The 26,259-nt window shown below is 39.4% G+C and overlaps 1 long non-coding RNA gene across 1 annotated transcript; it reads left to right on the forward strand.

Annotated features, from left to right (window-relative positions):
* The first annotated feature begins 21,261 nt into the window (after positions 1-21,261).
* Positions 21,262-21,978, forward strand: LOC139434878 (uncharacterized). Its single transcript, XR_011644183.1, has 3 exons — positions 21,262-21,343; positions 21,697-21,786; positions 21,933-21,978. It is a non-coding gene; the product is annotated as an uncharacterized lncRNA (long non-coding RNA).
* The last annotated feature ends 4,281 nt before the right edge of the window (positions 21,979-26,259 follow it).

Here is a 26,259-nt window from a genome sequence, read left to right on the forward strand (position 1 = left end):
TGTAGAAATGCGTGTGTGCACCACGACAAAGGAGCCTCATTCACTTTACATTGGGGTTGTTTGCGTGGTGCGGACACGTAAATGTAACAAAGTTCGTGATTCCACCACGCATTGTGGTGTTAAGGAGTCGTGGTGGAGTCACGCATTCTGGTGAGATCAGGTTGCCCCTGAGGGCTGTTTTCGATGGTTTCTCCAAAAAATACGTCTGAAGAACAGAAAGTCTAAGACAGAGGGAGGGAGAAAGCTTTGTCATGACTTAGGAGTTAGAGATGACCTTTCAAATAAAGTATTTCCATTCATTTCGTTTAACTAGCTGTGTAATTGCATACGTTGGGTTTCTTTGATCTCGCTGCTCTAAAGCTGTCTTTCTGTCTCAACATCCCATGTCTTTGTCAAAACGATTTAATTGGAAAATGAAACATTGTTTAGATTCAAACACTGGATTCAACACCCAGATGAATGACATCTATGTGTGTGTGTGTGTGTGTGTGTTACCATTTGATTAACCTCTTCTTTCTGTTTCAGCTGAGCTTTTTCTTCTTTTCCCCGAGATGTTTCCAATCTCTTTCCACCATCTTCTCTACTCTCTTACCCTTCAAGAAAGATCAATTCATCTTTCAATCTTTCATTCTTCATCAGCAATTTCTGTCCACTCTATCTGGTCCTCGACATCATCAGTTTTTCATTTTTACAACAAACTGTGCCCCTTTTCCTATTTTCAGCATTAGCCTCAGACTTGACCAAGCTCACTGAGAACCAGTGGAGAGTACGGTCCAATATGCCAGCCTTATTCTTAAGGGAATGGTTTGACATTTTCAAAACACGCTTATTTACTTTCTTGGCATGAGTCAGATGGGAAGATCAATAGTGCTGTGAGGTATGTTCACTTAACATGAAGGTCTAACTACAGCCAATAGACAGACATTGTTATTAATACATACTGTGTTTATTTGTGAGGTTAATAGAAGGAAGGCAGATTTTGTTCCGCCACCCCCGACGAAAATGGAGCATGACTTTACCTTTTTAGTACCATAAAAGACATGCAAAGGTTGCAACTGTCATGCACTTTTTGAAAGTATTGGTTATTCACGCGCAATGGAGTGCGTTGGTGTTCGGATCAGGGGACCACAGGTTCAACCCCCACTACAGTCAGCATGTCGTTGTGTCCCTGGGCAAGACACTTCACCCCAGATTGCTCCTGTGGGGATTGTCCACAGTATTGAGTATGTAAGTCGCTTTGGATAAAAGCGGCTAACAAGTAACATGTAATGTAATGTAATTCCATATGGCTAAGACAGTAGCATATTCTTCAAGTTAAAGTCAAAGAGAATAACTAACAACGATTTTTGTGAGATCACATCAGCCATAACACCCGCTCTGCCAGATTTAGGAGCCTCCATGCTATTTTATACACCATGAATCCAGAGTAAAATGCTTTTGTTTGCTTAACCCATGGTAGAATAACTAACACCAGTGTGAGTTTTGATTGTGACCACCTGGCTAAAGTTACAGGGAGGGTGCCAAATCCGGCAGCCATATAACCCAGCTCTGCCACATTTAGGAGCACTTTAATTTTTCACCTGATAAACACAGAGTAAATTGCTTTTGTTTGGTCAAACAACAAGGTAATAACTAATACCAGTGGGATTTCAGTGATATTATGACCATCTTGGCCAAATTATATAGAGGGTGCCAATTCCGGCAGCCATAACACCAGCAGAGTGAAATGTTTTTTTTTGCCCGAATCAGTCCGTTGGAGCATGGACAAGGCAGGAAACCCCACACCCTTCAGGCAGCTGCGTGTTTACTTGTTTGTGTTCCTTGGCATCAGCCTGCATATCCAGCTTGCACCAGCATCTGTCAGTTTGCAGTGTCTTTTTATAGACTCTTCCCCTCTGAGATTCAACTATTCAATTTACTACAAGACGACTGAGCCAGCCATCCAGAAACACCTGAAATTGGGAGACACATATATTCATGGGAACCCTGTATGGCAGGCATGTATAATGTCTATTCCATTCATGCTGTTTTTTTGAAGAGAATGTCGTGAGCAATGACATCTTTAGTTGTCAGCTACCATCTATGTTGGTTTTTGGCGTAAAGTGACCCTTGTTTTGCTCGTAATTATTCAATTCATATGATTAATAAATCGTACACATCATGCAAACATAACAATGCAATTTAATTGAATTCATTTCATATAAAGCCAAGACCTTTGTTTGGGAGAGACGAGCTAGCTGAGTCCCTCCTATGCTAAGCTAAGATAATTGCTTGCTTGCACGAGTCTCATGCAGCAAAAAGACATAAATGGGGTATACATTTTCTTATCAAGCTCTTATATGTCAAAAATAATATGTATAGTCCAAACAAATGTATTCACTTCAACATGACTGACCCTTAAAGTGGTTTATTGACCTACATTCATAGATCCTGGCAGGAAATACTTCTGGCTTGCCCAGGAAACATCAGAGGATAACCCATCTGAGTAGTATGAGCAGTTGCATAATTGTTACTCCAGTCCCAGGCCAGTAAAAAGCGATGACATATTGCTGGATGAAACATTTCCGCGACCACAAATTCTGTAAGCAAACCACGGAGGAAATTCACAAAACCATGAAAGAAATGCGCAAAGTGGAGAATGGTTGATAAGGAAAAGATGATACAAATATTGACTTAATAAAACATGATTTCCACTTCAGAAACCCCTGGGTATGAAGCTATACAAAAAGCTAATATTAAGGTATTGAAATATGAATGTGTATGATAATCTATTGATTATCACGATTTGGAATGTTGCTTTATGTTAGAAAGATGAAGAGGTCGACACATTGATATGGTGATTTCCCACGTGTGATGTCCTCCGAGTCTGAATCCTATTGGATTTAATCGTGTTTTCCGTGTATCTAATAGACACCCAATTTCATGGAAATTAAAAGGATTGCTTCCTTTTGAAATGTAAATTGGGTATGCAGATTAAGGATGAATCAAAATATGCTTCCCTAGTTGACACAGAGTGAAATAAGCTTTTCATGATCCATTACGTCTGCGCCAGTCGACTCAGACTCATTAAGGATCGGACACAACACCCGGATATTTTTTTATTGGAGAGGGAGCAGCGTGTTAGTAATTTCTTACTGAACAATTCATAGGCTTAAATTGTTAGTCTTTGGTCACAGATGACAGCTAATGTCTGAAGAGGAATCCCATCTCTGTGTTGAACGTAGATACTCAACATTCCCCCCTAATAAGATAATAAGTCTTAGAGACACTCCCTCTTCACACAACAGTTTCATATCTTATCAAACTCCCTAATACAAACCAAATATCCACAACAACAACAACAACAACAACACATAACATCTATTGTATACTGATACCACACTGTGCATATTCTATTGATGATGAGTTTTAATTGAAAATCAAGATAATTGGATAATTTGCTGGCATACCGCTGACAAAGAATCATTTGTGAAGTGAAAAACATTCTGATTCAACATTGTTGAATTATTCATGCATGTATTATACCAATACTTAAAATAAACTCATCAGTTAAATAGTAACTCCAATTAATGAAACCCTTACCTAAGTTTTACATTTTGACAGGGTTATTTTTAATCAATACCCTGTTTTTAATTCTGTAAGGTGCATTGTACACCCAGTAACAGCGGTGATTGCCATCTGTGCGACACTTGATATTCCACTCATGCCCGCCTGCTTCCTTCCAGTGAGCGGACAGTCAGCTCACAGCAAAGTGATATCCAAACGAGACAATTCCACACACTCATCTGCATAAATCTATCAGCAGGGAGATCTCTCAAACATCTGTCTATCAGAGTTTGACTGCATCAGTTAGCTCTGAGTTTCCCGAGTGCAGCTTCAACTTCCTCATACCGAGATGTATTTCTTTGTAGAATATCAAACAAAACTTTTGTTATGCATCACTTAAGATTTTGGAGATGTGGGTAAAAAGCTAAAGCATGAATCTGACACTGTTAACAACAATTTTAAAGGTGCCCTATTTTACTGTTTTTCATCAATATATTATAGTTCTCGGATATATACAAAACATGTCTCTGAAGTGTTTGGCTCCAAACACCAAACAGATCATGCATTGCAGCATCCCATAAACCCCTCTGTTTCAGCCCTGTTTCAAAAGTGCTGATTCTCTGACTTTTACTTTAGATGAAAATAAGGAGCCCCTCCCCGCGCCCCTCTGAGAGACATTTGGTTTAAAAGAACACAATGGTGCTCTAGGAGGAGATTCAGGTGATAAGGTGGGGGGGGGGGGGGGGGGGGGGGGGGGGGTGTTGGTTATTGGCTTATGGTTACACAAGCCCAAAAATCGTTGTGACATCATAAAGTGGCCAAAATCTGATCAGCTCATTTTCAGACGGGTTTTTATATAAATGGATCAGGACAAAAAGAGAGAGAATCTTTGTTCCTGAAACTTTCAGAATCTCTTTACACAGAGAGGACACGTGTTGATGTAGACGAGACATGAAGAAGAGGATTTTGCATAATAAGTTCCTTTAAGATTTTTGGAGACTCGGGTAAAAAGCTATAGCATGAATCTGACAATATTCAAAAACATTTAAGATGGATCACTGCCACACTAGCCTTGGCTTGGCAGACCACTTGGACTCAAGGTCTAAAATAAAACAAGACGCTCTCTACGGACTCACATGTCATAGCAATAAATGAATCCCTGTTCATGTCAAAACAGGAGTTGGCTTGTCAGAACAGCTCTGCGTAGCTCTCAAAGTACACGGAGAAAGTGTCAGGTAAGAATCTCGCTCTTTGCTAATGAAATCCCTGGGCACTGGGCCTCACACCTGCACAGTTTCAATTACCGCAGCCAAATTGGATGGGGAATACTGACAGCGCTGTAGACACATGCCAAGCAGATGCAGCAGTGTACGATTTTACTCCAACAGGAACGAAATGTATCAGCTTTGAATGACCTGATATAAGGTTGAACATTTATTTATATGAAGATCAGGAAGTTTCTATTTAATCCATCGCAGGACAATTTATGCATTTATGTATTTATGCATGAATGGTTCTGTTCATTGCAGAGCCGAGGGTTTATTTACTGTATTGGTTAAACTAATAAATAAGTAGTGTTTTTCCTGTGTCTTGTGTTTCTGCCAAGTGGTAACGCGACAGGACTTTTTCCACTTTTGTTCTTTTAATCTCGTGCTCTTGGGAGAGGAGATCAAAGCAGGTTTTGCAGAATCCACGTGGGTTTTGACGTCACTGGGTAATGTTTTGCACAGCGTTTGGCAAGAGGTCAGTACGGGAGCTGCATGTATACCAGCAATGCTCCAGATATTAATCTTCTACATGAATCTCTGTTAAGGTGTCGAATGACTAATGTGATTTTGGTACAGCTTCTTAATTTTCTGCATGTGTAATTAGCTCTGAGATCCAGTTTGCTGAACACATTCAATATTATTGAGTTCTATGTTTGTTCAGCTCCTCCAAGACCTTTCATCTACTTAATGTCCCCTCTCTCCTGCGGCCCTGTTATCTCTGGAAAACGCCTCTGGACGAGGAGTGTTCCTGATAGGACACCGGCCATCGCTGCCCTGGGGGGGGGATCAGATGCTTTGCCAGAGCTGGCGGTCAGCAAAGATTATCTGGCTGTGTTCGAGCTTCAGAGACTCAGCCTTATAACTCCATGGATTGACTCACCCACTGATCCTTCCTATCAAAAGAAGCAAAATCACGTCGTTTGATCCTGAGATGTATTACTGCTAGGCAGGTTTACAGTGTTTGCGTTCAGAAATGCAATTTACCCAAACAATAAAGATACACTAAAAATCATCACCTTTTGTAATGATGGAGTTTAGATATTCTTGAGAGCCAACATTGCAACTTGAGTGAAGATTGTAATGTATGAAATGCAATATGCATATCTGCTAATGTGCACAATAATATTGACTTAGTCTGTGCTGCAGGATGCAAGTTCGCAGCGACACTGATATCAGTAGCTGTTGGGATTGTACAACCATTAAATATGCATTAAGTAAGATTTAAAGGTGGGGTAGGTAAGTTTCAGAAACCTGCTCGAGATCAGTGTTGGGAGTAACGCGTTACTGTAACGCCGTTATTTTTGGCAGTAACTAGTACTCTAACGCATTACTTTTTAAATTCAGTAACTCAGTTACCGTTACTACATGGTGCGTTACTCCGTTACTGCGTTTTTTATATAGTCAACAGCCAGGCGAACAGAGATGAGAACTCTACTTAAGTACAGTACTTGAGTAAATGTACTTAGATACTTCCTGTGTCACATGCGGGGACGGGCTGTGTTTCAGGGTTTCCGTTAGCCGGTAATTACCGGTTTTTAGCTGGTAAAATTGATAAAAAACCGGTAAATTCAAAACCTGACGGTCAAAATGTCTGGTAATAATTAGGGAGGCTCCGATCGATCGGCCGCCGGTCATTATCGTCCGATATTCACTCTTATTAGTTTGATCGGTGCTCTCTATAAAGGCCGATCAGGAGAGCTGGATCTGATCGATATGGACATAAACGCGAGTGAAGTTTAACCGGACGCGAGAGAGAGATCAGATCGGCTGCTAAGTCTGACCGAGACACGCAGCTCTGCATAATCACCTGAAGCCCCGCCCTCTGTTTAGCGAGCTGCAGGAGCTGCATGAGAAACTGACGTGGTGTCAGGAGAAAGAGAGAGGGGAAAAGAGAGGATCCGTTTCTCCCGTGTTATTATTCAAAGTTGATGTAAACTTCTGAATAATGTACGTTATCTACTACAAGTAGTTTGTTTGAATGTAATAATTATGTTGTTTGTTGTTTGTGGAATCATTTATTGAAAAATGAATCTGAATTTTTCGATCTGTTACGATTATAAACTGAAGCAATATAAAAATGAGCCCCGTGAACTGAGTTTTAAACTGAAGCATATCTGCTCATAGTCCGGTAATTACCTGCTAACGGAAACTCTGCTACACAACTATTATTATTATTATTGAAATATGACCGGTAAGTTTCAAATTAGTCCGGTAAAATAAATTCTGCCCGGACATTTGATCGGCGAGAAAAAATCCTAGCGGAAACCCTGGCGTGTTTGTGTTGTTTACTAACAAGACTATCATGGCGGCGGCGGAGCTCAAGTCTAGTTTCTCCACCTGGAGATATTCTCACTATTTCACTTTTGTCGAGCACAAAGAAAAGAACGTTTTAGTTAAATGTAAGTTGTGTCCTGGCGGGTCAAAGAGCCTATCTACTGCCCAAACCAGTCATTCAAATCTCTTAAAACATCTGCAAAAACAACATGCTGGGACGAAGCTAGTAGCTAAGACCACAGAGACTCAGCCGACGCCACTCCACCTCCACCTAAGCAACAGCGGCTGGATTTTAACCAAGGGACTGCTAGCCAGGGAAAAGTCGATAAAGCCATTGCACAGTATGTTGTAGAACACATGCAGGCTATTGCTACAGTGGAGTCACCCGCTTTCAGGGAGCTAGTTAGCATGATAGCATGTCCGGGCGGCACACGGCATATGAAACGGAAAACTTTTTCCAACTACCTGGAGAAAGAATATACAAAAATGTAAAGCCAGCTAATATCGATGCTATCCAGATTGCATATAATGCATGTCAAGTTGATCAACAGATTGTATTATTCTCCAATGCAATAACAGTACTGAAATGAAGGCTATAAGGGCATTAATATAATGGGAGCCCTTTTTTTAAGTAACTAAAACGTTACTTTTCACAGTAACGCATTACTTTTTGGTGTAAGTAATCAGTAAAGTAACTGAGTTACTTTTGAAATGAAGTAACTAGTAATGGTAACTAGTTACTGGTTTTCAGTAACTAGCACAACACTGCTCGAGATACACTTTTTGTTATGTTCCATGGAATGCTCTTAACATCCCGATAGCAATGAATATCTTAAGTGCTTTGATAAAAAATCCATAAAAAAATGTCATCTGTGGAAGCTGTAATACTGTAAAAAGTACAAACAATCGATTGGATTGCCGCCCTGTTTGTCAGCCTTCCATCTCGTGCACGCACAAATGTATCTCGTGCCCTCATTGGGCGTGCCGTCATTGGGCGTGCATTGCGCGTTCATGTGTGTTGGAGGAGGTGCTCTGTAAGGAAGTCTGAAGGAAGGGGCGGATTCTTTTCGGCTGTGTACTTTCACATTTTAGTGCACTCGAGCCGGTTTCTGAAACTTACCTACCCCACCTTTAACTTTCAGAGGGTTCTGGTACGACCCTGTTTGGCAGAGCAGTTTATAAAAGCAATGTTTTTATTTCGAGGGGAACTGTGTGAGGATAGAGATTATGGTGTGCTGGCGGCTCACTGGGCTGAAGTAGAAACCGTGAACCCGGAACATGGGTTTGAATCTGGCCCAAGTTTGTTGCATCAGTTTTTCCCCTTCACTCTTGGTTCTCAAAAACTACCAAACCACAGCAACACACTCAATGCAAAACTTCAGTTTGATACAAATGTTCCTTGTTGTGTGAGATTCAGTCCTTACAAATAACTAAAGATGTCTTTATACCATCCAGCACCTTGCCACCCTGTGCCAATGCAGTTTTTTTTCTTCTCGTAATCATGCCAGATCGCATCGCACTGTCATTGAATTAAGTGGCAATTTCAGGCCATGAGAATGTTATGAGACATTCTCCTAATCCAGCATGCAATTCTATGAATAACAATGGCCAAATCCCATTCTCTATAAGCCATTACATCTGTCTCTTTGGCTCCAATTCTCTCTTTAATTTCCTTTTTGGTCTTTCATGTATGTTTCTTTAACAGCCTCCCATCTGCTCCCTTACAAGTCCTTCCGTATCTCCATATAATTAATCTTTAACTCAAAAATCTAAATCCCCAAACGGTTCACCCTGTCACATCTCAGGAATGCAACACTGCGTGGTTTTTATTATGCAGGTGATCATACTGCCCTGCCAATCAAGACGTGGTATTGTTCAGGTCAAAGTAGGAAGATTTTTGTGTGGACCGATTTGGATGCATCAGTGCGATTAAAAAAATGCTCATGCCTGGTCTTTCAACGCAATCACCATATTAATCTCCTCTATGCACATGAGCTATCACATCACACAAAGAGGAGGTGCTGCTCTTATCATCATGTGTGTGTGTGTGTGTGTGTGTGTGTGTGTGTGTGTGTGTGTGTGTGTGTGTGTGTGTGTGTGTGTGTGTGTGTGTGTGTGTGTGTGTGTGTGTGTGTGTGTGTGTGTGTGTGTGTGTGTGTGTGTGTGTGTGTGTGTGTGTGTGTGTGTGTGTGTGTGTGTGTGTGTGTGTCTTGTGATAAGGGCAGCCAGGTGCTACAGCTACTTGAGGTCATTTTAATTTGTGAAAGTGATATCAAACAAAGACACTAAAGATTCTGTCCAAAAAGGAGGAATTCACTTTTTCTTTTAAGCAATATAAACAGGGTCATATCCTCCCCCCAAAGTCAAGGGCGTTGGACACATAAATGATAACACAAACAATGATTAAGTAATCTAAAATGAAATTATGAAACGTTAACATAGGGAATTGTAAGAAAAATAGGTGCATTGAAAAAATCTGTTTTAATTTGATGTGACCTACTGTATAGGCTATGCTGTCGTTTTCTGATTTATTTTTGAAAGTTATTTAACCTGTTAAGCCCCAAGTCTGTTTTTCAGGTCTCAGGCTTGAAAATGACATTCCCAGAACAATTGACTATATCTTCACTTCTAAAAGGGTTACATTAATAATCTTTTTTGTCAAAGCAATGATACACCTGTGAGTTGGATGTAGAAAAGTCAGAATCAATATAGATGGTTTTATTTCTAAAGTAAATTCAGATTGAACATAGTAAAAAAATGTAAATTATAGTTTCCGTCCAAAAGAAAAACATTACTTATAGTGAAAACCACCCTTGAATGATGGGATGGTAGACTAAAAGCTTTAGGAATCCAAACTATAACATATAATAAGTACCCTGTATCTAGATTGAGATTTTACCTTTTTAGAGAGGTTTGGAAAAAAAAACACTTCTGGGGTCATTTGGGTGGATTTGCCATATCTCTGGAACCCATCGGTCGATTTTGGTGATTGACACCACTTTTGAACCGTTAGAGCCAATATAATCGAGAGGGAAGTTCCTAAATCCATCTAAACATTACCCATTGGTGAATGAGAGTGATGCGCAGCCAGCAAGCCCAAAACCGGAAGCCGTGTTGTAGCTCTCATACATACACTTATGAAAACTCAGTTTTTGACAAAATTGTTATGATGGATTATCAGTAATCATTTCAAAGTGACACAGAGACATTGGATTAACCTTTAGCAGCGTTTTCATGCGTTGTAATGCCATTGAACACAACCTTTGATCAGAAAACAGCAAAGGTAAGACGTATTTGCCGTTTTGGCCCCATAAAGCTAGGTGTGTTGTCTGGTTTCGCCTTCGCTGCCGCAAGTTTTTGTCGTGGAGTGATGATAGGCGTACTTATACCATTGGAATCTGTGGAATCTCAGCTTTTATATGACATCTTGTTTGTGCAGATCCGCTGAAGTATAACATATTTCTACCATGAGTTATGTGCTAAGTGCGTTAGCACTCTTTCGCTTACTGCTAATTCAGAGGCTCAGCGTTAGACTTGTGTTTTGTTTCGGTAAAAATTGTTCATATATCGTCAGTTAGCTGAGTTTCTTCCCGTTAAGTGGGTATGACACATACCCACTTAATAGGTTGTTAAATGTTAAGAAGCCCTGAGACACAGTTTCGTGAAGAAAAAAAAGCCCGTAATCAACATTTCTGTTTACTGTCACATCCGTGTGGTTTTGCTCAGATCAGGTGAGGCGTTCACTGCCTCTCCTCTCAGCCCATCCATCATGTTTACAGGTAGGTAAAAAGCTGCCACCACAGCCAATTTTCACATTTGGTTATTTTGGAAACACTTTGGCTGGTTTACATTTATCATTTGGACATGCGGGTACAAACTGGTCAACACTCAATTTTGCAAAGATTACAAAGCAATAAAATGTATTAAAAAGTGTAAAACATGTTCTAGTGAGCCTCCGCCTCGCTGCAGTTTCTCACATTTGAAAATGTATTCACTCACAGTTTTTCACATAAATCCCACTTTTCAGTGATGGTTAGTGAATATTGTGGGTCCATATAGAAAGCATTGTTCCAAATCACATATTGATTGACTACTTTCTGATGCATGGGATGACATTGACTTCCTGTTGATTTTATAGCAATGTCATGTTGCAATAGGACTCAAGATTTAAACACCAGTCTGAGCAACAAGCTTTGATCCAGAAAATACCACTGGGTCCACAGTCTCATGTTTCTTTAGCCTGATTAGTTTGTGTTCTTTCAGACAAATGATCTTGTCTTGGTTTGTTGTGTTTCTATAATGCAGTGTTAAACAATAGATACATAGAGCTCCATAAAAAATGAAGAGACCACCCAAATGTTTCTTAAATCTCAATGTATGGCAGCCATTCCATTCCAGTGTCTGTAGAATTCCAACACAGATCAATGTTGACACTAGTTTATAGAACTAAATAAATAAATGTTCATTTTACACATAACTATATAAATAGTAAACCAGATAAATTGATAATGCTGCAGTGGTTTTTTTCAAGAGCAATGTCCAAATGACCAAAAATAGTTACAAAAATATACACAATTATAAAAGCTGTGCAAAGATAGTCTAGTCTTATAAGTATAAAACAATACAAATATTCATAAGTTTCGCTACAGCTTTCTCCATTTACAATAAGCACATTGTTGTAATGTATATCTGCATGTGTAAAAAAGACAGTTGTCAAAATCTTGACATGCAACACATTTTCTTCCCAAAATGCATGCTCACACTTTTGCCAGACTAACATGTGGATTTACTCTGCTCTCAGCCCTCATCCCTTCCTCTTCACTCATTAGAGGAAACAGAAATTGAACTAGTTCTTGGCATCAGCTGTCGGTCATTTAGTTAATTAACAAACAGGAAGGAGGTTAACAAGGAGGACGTTTCTGCATTATTTAAATAAAACTTCTCTCAGAGGATTTTTGAATGTTTGATTCTTGTGGAAATACTTCAAAGATGTTTCACTATTAAATATATTCTATCTTTAAATGCAGATGGCAAACAGTGAAATTGCCATCCTGTGCTGATGGAGTAGAGCCGGTGTGTATATTGTGCCAAATGATATTCTTCTTACTGATTGTATGACACTTAAAGGAAAATTTAAGAAAAATCCCAAACAAAACTGTTCTTAATAAATATTTTTAAAATTGTACTTATCTCCCTGGGCCATGCTTATGCAGGCTAATCTGTATTTAAAAGAATTCCCTACCTTGAAATAAATGACAAATGACGGCACATTAATTATGCCACAAATAGCGGGGGTGTTAATCCAGATTGAAACCAGACGTATATAAACAACCTGCTGTGACTCATTCTGCACACAGAGGGTTTTCTAGACGCACACTTGAAGGGACTTTCTGTGGGCTTTTCTTGGAAATCTAATAACAGAAACGGGTTGGAGAACATGCCTGTCGCTACGGAAGAACTCCTTCTGTGTCACCTTGTCTGACTGAGCAGCAAACACAGCAGAACAACATGTCTACTCAAAAACCCGCCAGCCCTGATTTCCTTTTATTAACTTCCTTTTGATGTGACAGAGTATCACTTTGAAGCTGTTGCTCACAGATAACAGATATTAGGTTGTGGGATGCATCGAGCAGTTGTGTGATCTTTTGCAGCGAAATGTCATATAAATCGCTCTTGTGTGTTTTTTGAGGACTTTATAGTGAAGAATATCAGAAACTACGCAGGTCATTACTCTCATATGGCAGCCATCAAATACCATTAAACATTTAGACAACACTATAGATAGTAAACTCACTATCTAGCCTAGTGGACTACATGATAAATGAATGACAAATAATCAATAATTCATGCAATTCAAATAATGCATTAAATAGTGACACAGCATTATTACATTTTAGTAGACCAATATTTAATTTGATTTCAGATAAGCTGGTACAAATATCTTACAATTCTGAATGGTAGAACATTAAATTACGTACAGTATAACGGCTATAATCCATAATACAATGAAATCAAACGAGCTAAAATCTTCTTAAAGTGCAAAAGAAACTCCTCTTCGAGCATTTTATTAGCACATGAGTGCCCTCATGTAAATCACATTATATCTCCACCCAACTTGAACCTGGGCAGAGGTCTAATCACACAGAATTATTGAAGAAACCTGTGTGAGTGTGTGGGAATGAAATGTGAGCAGGTTAAATCATGGTCTGGGTTTTAAATAGGCAATCCTTTAAGATTAAAAGCACATTTCGCGAGGACAAGACAGGCGAAACATTGTATAATTCAGTGATTTTTAATATATGCAGCCTCAAGATACATTTAAATGTGTATTTAAACGTTGGCTTTGGTCATTGGGGTACACGCAGGCGAAAATAGAAAGAAAACAAATACACACATCTATGGCAAACACTCCATGTTTCAGACCTTTTTGGAAAGTCTTTTTGGAAAGAGAGTTCATAATAATTGCTCTGGAACCTCTGAACGTCCCTGCTGCCCACATCTGATTGGCCATATGTAATCATTTATAAAAGAGGTCTGATTTGGAAACCACTTCAAGCTTGGAAATAATATGAATACGCTTCCAGGCAGAGCTGCATATGTGGCTGACGTGGTTTGGATATTAGATGCCATGTCAAGTGTTACTGCACGACACTGTGATTGATTAGCCTACTGCTATCCTATTATAGATCTCCTGCTGGTGTCACAGACTGTGACTGAATAATAATGACCCTGATAAACAATTAAGGTCTGTATTTGCTGCAAAATAACAACAGATGTCCGACCGCAATGACAGCGAAGGTGAGCCTGGGTCTATCAACACAGGTGAACCTCTCAATACATTTCACCTGCCTAAATGTTTTGCATTAACAGCTTGTATGTACATGTTGAGCCAAACACAGATGGGCCCCATTGATATGTTGTAACATACACATTGTGTATTCAACTCAGACATCCTCCGGTAACAGATCTCTTCAAGCTTATGTGACGAAGCCCAATAATGACACACAGCCCTGACAGGAAGACATATTGGATCTGATCATCCCCGTTGCAGCACACACTTCCTGTCAAGAATAATTGACATGAGAAAATCAGTGTCAGTGGAAGTACCACTAAATCCACATCCATCTTACCCTGTAGTTCAAAAGGGTTGTGGGTGAAAATACAATCACAAGCCGGTTTGTAAAAAAACATTTAACAGCTCCTCACATCACACAAGTCTCAACAGATGCCTTTAAATTGGTCTACAGGCGTCACAATCCGCTAACCTTGACTGCAATGCAGCAGGTAAACATTAGAGCCTCGGCACAGCATGACACGTGCCGGTATCTCGACACAACAGGTTTTTTCTGAGTGCTAAGCGGGGACCCAGGGAGAGGTTGAGCCGCAGATAACATAATATAGCTTATTGAGAGTCCATCCTTCCTGCTGAAGCATGCACACGAAGCCTAACACAGTGCAGGAGCAGAGTGAATAGAAGGATAAAGGAGACACAAAGAATATCCTACTGATGCAGAGGGAACGCAGCGCAGAGCAGGAGGGATGAGGGATTCTTCTCAACTTTCAAATAACAGGGTCACCAATTCCCCGACTTAACCAATTCCAAGAGTTTGTTAAAGGTGAGCGGCATACAAAACAGCATGTGTGTCATACAGTACCTGCAAATAGATGGGCACAGATCCTGGATGGCACCAGGAAAATAACAATTGTTCTGTCTTTCACTTGTAAGCATTGCCCTTTCACAAAGCATCTGAAATTCTACAGGTGTTACTATTTCAATGTGTCTGAACCCATTCATAAGTTAGTATATTACACACAGAATTGTCTGTTTTGAATATTAACTAGTGTCAAACTACAAAGATGCTGTCCCTGTGGAATGCTCCCTGTCCTCAGTGCCACAAAAAAGAAAAAAGGAAAAGCAACAGGAAGACAGGGATGAATCCGCTTTAAATTCCCTAGATGGCCAACACTCTTTTGAAGCTCCTCCTGAATGCCTTCAGGAAGATGCAACAAAGGAAATGTTTAGCAGGAGAAATTCAGATACATTGTGTCAAATCCGTCTAAACCAATACTTAACTAATACAGGGATGAATCATCTGCAGCATGTTGTTTTTATAATGTTATAAAGCATGGTTAAGGTTCGCTCAGATACAAATGGTGTAGTTTTTGGTTAACAAGATCAGCCAATTAAAAGAATAACCAAATTGCTCCGCATTGGTTTACAATAATCTTTTTTATTGTCTTCAGAGGTCAGAAAACACATTTTCAATTGTGCTGCCTGCCTGTAGAAACACAGGGTAGTAGTGTATATGTACTGGCAGCTACTGCTGAGGCACAGTGCGTTTACCTACACAGCACTGACCTTGGTTCATGACGATGCATTTTTTTGTAAGCTTCCAGAAGTGTGTTGTTTACTTGCAGAGGTCAAATACAAGAAAGTGCTGAGTGCTCGGATCAGGAGGAACGAACGTTTTTTAAAGAAGCTCCTTCAAATGGGATACAATGCTTACAAAGACACATCCTTAACCTTCAGCAACTTCGTTGAATGAGAAGTTAGGTTTTAAGATGTGCCTTGTTTGTGTTTTTAACTGTGTTAGCAGGTCAATGATGATCTATATTAAAGTAATGACCCACTTTACCAACACAAAATCATTTCTACTGTAATTATACACAGTAGACTATTGGACTCTGTATTCTAGTAAAAGGAAGGACAGTGACATTAAAGTCCTACAGTATATTAGTTCACTGCAAGAAAATGCTTTGGACTTTGAACATTTCAGATCAGATTTAAGCATGGCCAAAGATTTGATAAGACAGCTTGGATAGAAAGGGAATTCAAACAGGTGCAAGAGAGAGGTCAGGGGGTCTCATCAACATCATTAGATCTGATCTGCTGGGGACCGCCAGCATATGTCACGGAAACATTTTGCTAATGACCAAGCCCGAGAAAGAGTGGACTGGTAAAGGGATTTTGTTTAAAACAACAATCATTTATCAGGTTTCTCACTTTTGGCAAAAGAGCTTAAAGTGTTCAGACATGATCCCACAAGCCCAGAGCTCCTATTTGTTTTCAGTCCAGCTCTGGCGTAGAGGATGCCCAAGGTAAGATCTGAATAATGTAGGAGGGACATAAAACTGACATTTTCAGTAAGTAAACAATAACGATTCAGAGGTGCTTTAATGTTTATGTATGTTCAAGTTAAGTCAAATCTGAAGTCCTCAAGGACAAAAGTCATCATACATTGCAAATCAATCGCAAGTCCTTCTGATCTCTGAAGTGCTGACAACTCGAATGACACAGCAATCAAATATTCCAAACTTCATATTGTGCATTTCACACAACTTCATGAAACCACTCAAACAAAGCATTCTTTACATTCTTTACGTTTTTGTTTTAGCTGTTTTAACTTTTAAATGCACTGTAAGGCGACCTTGGGTGTCCTGAAAGGCGCCTCGAAATAAAACGTATTATTATTATTATTATTAAAGCAAGGGAAACATGACCCAAACCTTACTTGAGAATGTGTATGTGCGTGAGGACAGGGGTTTTACATTTTCTGAAATCTGTTTTTCTATGGCTTCATAAAAAGAGCAGAAACAGAGATTTTGGATTCAATGGAAAAGATGAGAACTCTTGAAAAAAATACTAAAATGAAAGGAGAAGCACCTGAGTGACCTTACGATAGTCCAGACCTTCAGTGAGTAGGCAGGAGTTAGAGCAAGCTCCAATGGTACCATTTATTTACAATAATTTACACTGTCACCATGGCATCGAACACTTTGCTGCAAGGCCTTCTGCTAAACCACCCAGCACTGGCACAAATAGCAGCATTATATAGACCCCAACCTTAGGTACTACTAAAAACAGGGGTGCTATGGTCATACCTGTTTATATACAAAACTGAACCACAAGTCAAACAATAATAAACATGACGCCAAAATACTTAACAAACCTAATTACCTTAATTAACATGATTAATACATGAAAAACGTACAACAAAGCTATTAAACATAAATCTTACATACATTAACTCCCCCCTACTTGGTGTATCTACCCGGAACGATAAGACGGGGTTGTTTCCCCGGGGAATCTTGTAATTGCGCACCCTGGGAGTTGGCTGGCTTTGGAGACAGTTGTGCACAGGTTAATATGATAAGCTGTTAAATATATCTGTAACTTTACATTAACGGTGGGGTAGGTAATTTTGGAGAAACCATCTCGAGTGCGCTAGAATTTGAAAATACACAGCCGGAAAAAATCTGCCACTTCCTTACAGAGCCCCTCCTCCAACACACGAACGTGCACATGACCAATGAGGGCACGAGATAAGTTTGTGCCCAGATGGAAGGCTGACAGGCAGGCAGGCCATCCAGTTATTTTAGCCGGGCCGGCTCAAATGATTGGTCGTGCTTTTTACAGTACGGCTTCCACAGATGATATGTTTTATGGATTTTTTGTCAAATCACTTAATATATTCATTGCTATCGGGATGTTAAGAGCATTCCATGGAAAATAACAAAAAGTGTATCTCGAGCCGGTTTCTCAAACTTACCTACCCCACACTGTTAAAAAGGATATTGGTTTTTAGTCAGATGGGCAAATGTTATCATGCTGAGTGAACCCACTGCCCATTACAACTCATTAAGACGAGTTACGAAAACTTCAACTTGAAATTTTTTTGTAAACTCAGAATAATCCGTTGCATTAAATTGATAACATGAGTCAGCCTCGGCATTGTATGTAACACGCATGCGCCCGCAATATGACGTCACACGCAGTGTCCCAAAACTGAAATTAATTTGAAATCCGAGTTGGCTGCCATCTTTCTTCCTCGCTCAGAGCCCGGACTGGAGTTATCAAGTAAGTACATTCAAATGTAATCTAGTTCATCAGCAGACAATGCGAATTAATCCTCTAACGTTAGTCTCTGTCTCAGACTGACTGTTGCCACACCTTTTGATGCATATTTCATATTTAACGTTAGTTAGTTTTAGGAAAAATGTTAGCATGTTAGCGAGCTAGCTAGCTAGCAGTGGGTTGGAAATTAAGAGCTGCCCGAGTGAAATAGCGAGTATATAGTGTAAAGCGAAGGAGGATTGAACCTAAAACTCGGCTGAAATTAGTATCCGGTACGGATAATGTACTTTTCACGAGTAAAAGTATTTTTTAAGAGTAAAAACTCGAAAGCGCAAGCACACACATGTGCAGTGATGCCAATTTAGCACTTTTGTTTCTAGCCCGATTGCCCAACACTAAATTGGCATCAACACGATGCCAACACGCGGGCTGACGCAGCATCTTGTAACAAACACCGTTCCAGGGCTTGTTAACATTTAATAACCTAAACCTCTTTAAAAAGGTCAAATTTCACTTGTTTTGCATCAATCTTGATACAGGGTACTTATTATTATGTTATATTTTGGGTTCTTAAAGGTTTTTGTCTACTATCCCATTATTCAAGGGTGGTTTTCACTATAAGTAATGTTTTTTTAGACGGAAAGAAAATTTTTACAATCTGAATTTACTTTCAAATAAAAAGATCTATATTGATTCTGACACGATCTACAGCCAAAAAAAACAATTGTCAAAAATGGAGGTGATGAAAATGCATGTGAATTGGAAAATAGAGGGGTATAACGGATGTGAATTGGAAAAGTGATTAGATTAATCTAAAGCCGATTTGATTAAAACAGTTGTAATGTGATAAACAGAGCAATGTTACATACTTTTCCCCATCTTACATTTCATCATTCTTCATCATTCATAACATAAAATTGTCATTTATCATTTAAGTGTCCTCAAGGGTGGATGTAACACAAATAAAGAATGGAGGTGATGAAAATGCATGTGATGTGAAAAATAGTGATAGAAAAAAAAAAAGTGACAATTGATTTGATAAACTTGATTGTCTACCAGACATTTATCATTTACAGCAATCAATTTTTAACATCTGTTCAATGTATTTATTTCCACTTTGTAATAAAAGTGTTTACATGTTTGGATACTAGGGATGCACGATATTGGGTTTTTGAAACCGATACCGATAACTTCCTGCTTCTCAAGACCGATAACCGATAATAATATAATATATATATATTAAATGTATCTGTAGTTTTTGCACACCTGGTGGTAAAAAAAAGACTAGTAGTGAGCAAATGACATGAGCATTACTACTATGAACAAAGCAAAGCCAAGAACAGTTTTGACTCTTCAAAGTGACTATATTTATTTCCCCAAATAAAGTGCCTTTTTCAAAAGCCTCGTCGATAGGTAAAAGCCCCGGTGCCTTTGCAGCTGGCTTTGGATTCGCCGCTAGTTTAGCAGCGCAGGCGTCTTCGTACGCTTTTAACACACCATCGTAGCGATGGCGATGTTTCAGGTGACTAATCAGGTTGGAAGTATTATAGCTCGTTGCTTTTTCCCCTCCTCGTGGAACTTCTGCATTGCATTTGTTAATACAAATAGCAAGCGAACTATATAACTCTGAAACTTTGAAATAGTCCCATACTACCGACGACATGTTTGTTTACTGTCCTGGCTTCACGGCCGCACACCATTTACGTCACAGCCAGGCATGAGTTAGGGAGCGCTGGATTTGTGAAAAACTCCCCTCTTCCTAAACCACTAATACCACAGTACTGGCAAAACGGGAGGAGCCGAGTGAAAAACAAGCGCTCCTCATCCCAATCCACCCACACCGCAGTATTTTTTTCCTTTTTTTTACCCAAAAAATATATTGTATATTATCGGGGCTATTAATACTTTTATCGGGTTTATCGGGATGACGTCATCATTCCTAATATCGGACCGATAATTATCGGGCCGATAATTATCGTGCACCACTACTGGATACATTAAAATCTGGATTGAGAAACATTTTAGAGAAGAGTATTTGGACTTATTTTACTGTGTTGTGTGCTGATAACTCAATAATTGAACATGTTTTTCTTTCTTTTTTCTGTACAGGATAACTTCAGTGGAGGCTGTGCAGTTTGGAGCAATTCCCCTTCAATGAGGTGGTCCTGCAAGTGTTGTCATTACTCCTCCCCGAGCCAACGCACACTAATTGTCCATTACAAACTGAAGCACTGTCATCAGGCAAGGAACTGTCCTCTTCCCTGTGTCTATGCAGACCGTGTGTGCTCCTTCAGGACCGAATCATCTCTGAAAAAACATTTAACTAGAGACCATAGTCAAGCACGTTCAACGCAGGTGACCTCAAGGTTAAATTGTGAACTGTGCAATTTCTCAGAGACTTGTAGTGATACACAGTATGTTGCACATCTAAAAATACACATACACAATAAGGAAACTGTGAAATGTCCCTTCAAAGACTAGTTTTCAGTCCAGTGTATCCAGTACTTTTCGCGCACATAAGAGCAAGAAACATCACCTCTGTACTGTTGATGATTTCCGTACAAACTTGTATCAAACTTGTACTCAAGTCACTTCAAACTCTGAAAGTACAGGAATTGATGAGACAAATTCGGACCATCTAGATTTAACAACAGATGATTACATAGAGGATCAAGACCTGCATGATTTGTTTCAACAGAAAGTTGCATCTTTCTTACTGCGTATGCAAACGATGTTGCATGTGTCTAAGACAACAACTCAGGAAATTATAAACGAGCTATGTCGTATTAGCTCAGCTGTGGAAGAGTGCACACCAAAAATAATTGGAAGTGTACTGATCAACCACAATTGTGCAGTAAATAGTGCAGTCACCACTGCTATAACAGAGATAGTTAAAAAAGCAAACCCCCTAAGTTTCCTGTCAAAGGGCGGACCTTTTGGCTCTGAATACAAAAGAGAAACTTTACAAGAATAATTTTAAAGTGATTGAGCCGATTGAATATGTTTTAGATACATCTTCCAGACGTAAATTTGTTTATATTCCAATTCTGAAAGTCTTGACAGAGCTGTTAAATCGTAATAATGTTCTTCTATTTCATGTATTGCATGTTCAACATTTGTATATGGTTTGACATATATATGCTTGTGCAATACCAAATATTTCATCTGGGCAGCTTGTGAAATGTGAAAACGTAGGTCACTTTTAACTTGGACTAAAATGATGTAATGTCACTTCTTCATATAGATCGTCAAGGAATTCACCAGGCTGATGTCGATGGACCTCAATTCGCTCTATGAGGGTCTGGACAGCCACCTGCAGAAATTCCTTAAGTTGTTCAGGTCAAAGCGCTTTGAGGGGATCAAAGAAATTACATCCTTAATGGAGAGCCTCGACAAGGATGTAAGTACAGTTCTTTACTTTAAAGTACTTTGAGGCAATAGAGCTGCCTTTCCACATTCATTCATGTGTTCTCGTGTAAACTCAATGTAATTGTTACGACGGGATACAGGGGAAGGACCCAAAAGCAGGCGCCTGATGCAGTTCAATGATTTAATAAACAACATGGTGGTACAAAGGCTTAAGGGATAGTGAGGCAGGCAAGGGTCAGAGAAGGCAGGCCACACACGGAATATGAAGGAATCTATTAAGTTAGCTGTGAACGTAGTGCAAATAACCAGAATGCCTTGTGGAGTGAGGGGGTCATATAATTATGATAGCAACGAGCAATATTAATTTATCATGTGTTTTGGCAGGCATCGAACCAAAGGAAAAGGGCAGCAGTGTTGCAGGGCCTACCATGGTACATGAGGGAGAATCCTTCAACTATCATGAAGATGTGTGAGGTAAGCGCTGAAATGTCGTTCAAGATGATACAAAAATGAGTTCACAGGGTTACACTAGTCGTTTCAGGCGTCGTCTGTGTATGCACATATGCCAAAGCATCTCTAAAGCACTTTCGTTGTTGTTTTTTGTTTCTTTTTGCATGAAGCCAACGGATCCTGAAGAGGACGTCATCAAGGGAATGGTGATTGGAGTCCTTTCAGTCGTTGGAGATGTGAAGGAACCTCTTCCAGCTTCCTACAACGATGTCGCCCTCGTGATCGAGGAAAGGATAGTCATACGTGACCTTGGTGATGTACCCAATGCTTTTGTGAACCTGATGGGATTGCAGTACATGTTGAACCTTGACTATCCAAAAGACTTGAAATACACCTTTGAGGTAATTCAGCGCCTGTTCATGGGAATTGGGTTGGACTCGTGCACTCCCTTGGTCCACTCTCTAAAGAATATATTGCTCAGTTAGAGAGATGGCCTAGGAAGATGTCTCTGCATCCGTCCCAAAGGATGCATTTTCATTTTTTGTCATTTGTCCACTGTTCCAAGAGGAAAACAAATGTATAGCCCCTCTGTGGGTCACACCAGTTTATTTGTTTTTCATTTTCTATTGCTCTATTTTGAGGAAGTGTCTGAGAGACACTAGTGTGTATTTTATGTTGTACAGCAACCATGAACAGAGTGGATATTTCAGTACTGTTAGAATGTTTTAATGTTCTGACTGACAGTTAAGTTAAGAGAGATACAATTTTCTATGCATTTTACTGCAGCAACCCTGAACACTTACGCCTCAGAATGGACTCTGTTTAACAAGTCACTCAATTACAGTTGTATCTATGGGACATTGTAATTTCAGTTTTTGAGCAGTCCAGAGCAAAAACAATGGTGTGTTAGAGGGTGTTTTTTGTTTGGTCTGCATGTCCCAAGGAAGGTCTTTATGATATGTTGACATCCATTGACACACTTATTTGAATTAAAAAGCAACACTGAACAGTTAATGAGTGTGTGGGTTGGAGTTCTTAATTTCTTCAGGTATTGATATTGTAATAACAGTCCTGATTGAAATGTATTTTCAGCTATTTTTTCATGTGTTAATATAGTTTAGACCAGGGGTGCCCAACCTTTTTTGAACCGAGCGCTACTTTTAAAGTTGCCAGTCTGCCGAGATCTACCAGTCCAAATAGAGAGACGTAGCCATTACTGACAGCCTACTACCAGGTAAATACACACTTCTACTTGTATAAAACTGACCTTTGTACGATTAATACTCCATAAAATACTGCAGATCCTTTATTTTACCTCTTTCGAATCTACACACATACAAGTATTTAACTGAAGTTACACAACAGTGTTGTTGATACAGAGTTGGAGTTTATTCACACGTCACATACTACAGTGGGTAATGTTTTCAAGAAACATTGAACAGTGCTGCCACATATGACACAGGGAAAAAAGAAAAGACTCTGAACCCTTTCTTTGCCATTATATAAAAATAGTGTTGCTACAAAAGTACAAATTAGGCTTACTAATAAGACAACTGAGATCTGAAGCTACACAGGAATCTGCTGCCAAAGTGCAATAAAAAAGACAAAATTAATAGAATCAAACACTTTTTTTGTTGCATTTTAGTCGAGTATAAAAATAAATGCCTTTAAAATAGGATGCAAGCATCAACCTGAATTGATGATAGACTATAATCAATTTAAGTTTGCATTCTTATACCATTTTGTACAATAATTATAATGAATAAATTCAAACAAACTAAAACTTACAGCTGATTAATAACGGTATCTAACTTGAGTTTTTATCATATCAAAAACCTGTTGAAATGCTACTGTTATTTTTATTACGCATCGGCAGCCTCCAGGAATGCTTCTTTCACAACTTCGCCGTCTTTGAAAGACTTCATGTGTTTCGCAAGAATGTGACTGACACGATAAGATGCTATGGTAGCAGCCTTGCTCTTGTTGTTGGGCCTGGTGAAAATGGACTGCTGTGCATTTAGCTGTCCTTTCAGGCCCCTCCCCTTTTGGAGCGTAGGGCAGAATTGGGAGGGAATTCCGTCTCGTAGCGTTTGTGCACTGTTTTGAAATGCCGCTCCTAAATGACCCTTCTTCGATAAAGCCACGCTCGCATTACAGATGAGACAGATGGAATTTGAATTAGAATAGATACAAAAATAATCATCCTCCCACTCGGAGTGAAAATTATATATTTTGGGCTCTTTTGCTTCTGCCATAATTGCGGTCTTGTGTGTGTGTGCGGACTGTCACTCCTGTTGACACGGACAATGTCAGCGAAATAGTGCCCACTGCTCACCAGCCACGCCCCCACACCTGGGGTCACGCCGGCCAATCACAAAGCTTTTGTGCGTTCAAGTGCATTATTCTGGCACGGGAAGATTATGTTATAGGACATTAACGATAAAACAGAATATTGTTGTTCTATTTTTAGACACATCTCGCGATCGACTGGGAATCTCCCCGCGATCGACCGGTCGATCGTGGGGAGATTCGACTGGTTGGGCACCCCTGGTTTAGACTAAGCTAGTTCTCATGTTGATGTATAGTATAACTTTGTAGCTATTAGTTTGCTTGTCCTGGTAAGTTAACTTGGTACTAGAAGTTGAACAAACACAGTTGTACATGTTGAGCCAACTTGATTAACACATTTTTAATAACTCAATCAAATAAGTTTAACCAACATCTTCTTAAGTTATCTTAACTAATATGTTCTAGTCCAAATAACTTGACACATGAAGTTGAGTCAACATACTACAAGTTGTATCAACTAATTTATTGAAGTGTAATAGACTTGACAATAAATGTTGAATCAACTTGACACAACTTAACTCAGTCAAAGCAACAAGATGACTTGACTTAGTCAAGTTGAGTCAACAAATCATTTTTAACAGTGCACCTTTAACGGTAACAAACTGCATTTAGGACACTAAATCTATATATTTAGATTGAGTGACTGAAAAGATCGCTCCGAGCTCTGCCAATCAAACTACTTAATTAACATTAATTAGTTACATGTGGTGTGGCCAATTCAACAACAGGACAAAAAAATCCCTGCAACACTTTGTCTGTTTCATTATTCAAAAAATTTGCTTATAGTGTTACAATAGTTAACTGTGGACAACCTATTAGCCTATGGTCATTCTCGGGTGCCGTTTTAGTGTCCTGTACATCGTCAAGTTGCTGTTAACTAAACTAAGCAATAATTTAACATAAAAGTTGTTTGTCATACTAGTCTTAAGTTTTCTGTATTTATTAAAATGCCTTACTTGGCGCTTTAGACACTTTTTCTTGATTTTTTTCCGTCAGTATATAGGAAGTATGCTATTTTGCTTAAGTTAGTACAAAGTGTTATGCATATGATCAGGCAAATAGTTTGTTACAATGTTCACAAGGGTTGATTAGGTAAGGGTTATTTAAGAAATGGGCATCTTTTACTGGTTTACTGAAATGCAAATGTGATACTGCTAAGATACCATTTAGAGCTCTCTGACCAAAATCTGGTGATCCTCTGACTTTTCATCTAGTATCCTTCACAGGTCAAAGTTTTAAGTTATTCAATTAAACATCTTAATATTGATTGATTGGCACAAACTTTTGAACCGACATTCATGGTTCCTGGATGATTCATATTAATCAATAAATCAATCAATCAATCAATCAATCAATCAATCAATCAATCAATCAATCAATCAATCAATCAATCAAGCAATGTTTATTTATATAGCCCAATATCACAAATGTTACATTTGTCTCAGTGGTCTTCACAGTGTGTACAGAATATCAGTATGACAATACGACACCCTCTGTCCTTAGACCCTCACATCGTACAAGGAAAAACTTCCAGAGAAAACCCAGTTTAAAGGGAAAAATGGGAGAAACCTCAGGGAGAGCAACAGAGGAGGGATCCCTCTCCCAGGACGGACAGACGTGCAATAGATGCCGTGTGTAAATCGAAAAGATAATACATTTGCAACATAGGTAGTCCAAATGTTTGGAAATGCATGTGTGTATATAATAGGAGGATGAATCCACGAGGATATCCATCCAGGACCGATGATCCAGGACCACAGCCACGACTCGCGATCCAGGGCTCGCGATCCAGGACACAGGACCGCAGGATCATCCATGACTCCGGATCCCGGCGTATATAGACACCAAAAAGAAAGAAATGTGGGGAAGCTGGGTTAATCGGAACATGAGAGTACACAGGTATAGACAGAGAGAAGGAAGAAGTAAGATGTCCCCCGACAAACTAAGCCTATATCAGCAAAACTAGGGGCTGAATCTAATCAGCCCTAACTATAAGCTTTATCAAAAAGGAAGGTCTTAAGCGCACTCTTAAAAACGGATAGGGTGTCTGCCGCCCGAACAAATATTAATGACTTTGGTAGCGCCATAATGAGGTAAGTATTTTTTGCGTGTAGTGAAATGTATTGACAACTGTTGGATGGATTGACC

The sequence above is a fragment of the Pseudochaenichthys georgianus genome, chromosome 12 (genome assembly GCF_902827115.2).
Source record: "Pseudochaenichthys georgianus chromosome 12, fPseGeo1.2, whole genome shotgun sequence".
In the NCBI taxonomy this organism is placed as follows: domain Eukaryota; kingdom Metazoa; phylum Chordata; class Actinopteri; order Perciformes; family Channichthyidae; genus Pseudochaenichthys; species Pseudochaenichthys georgianus.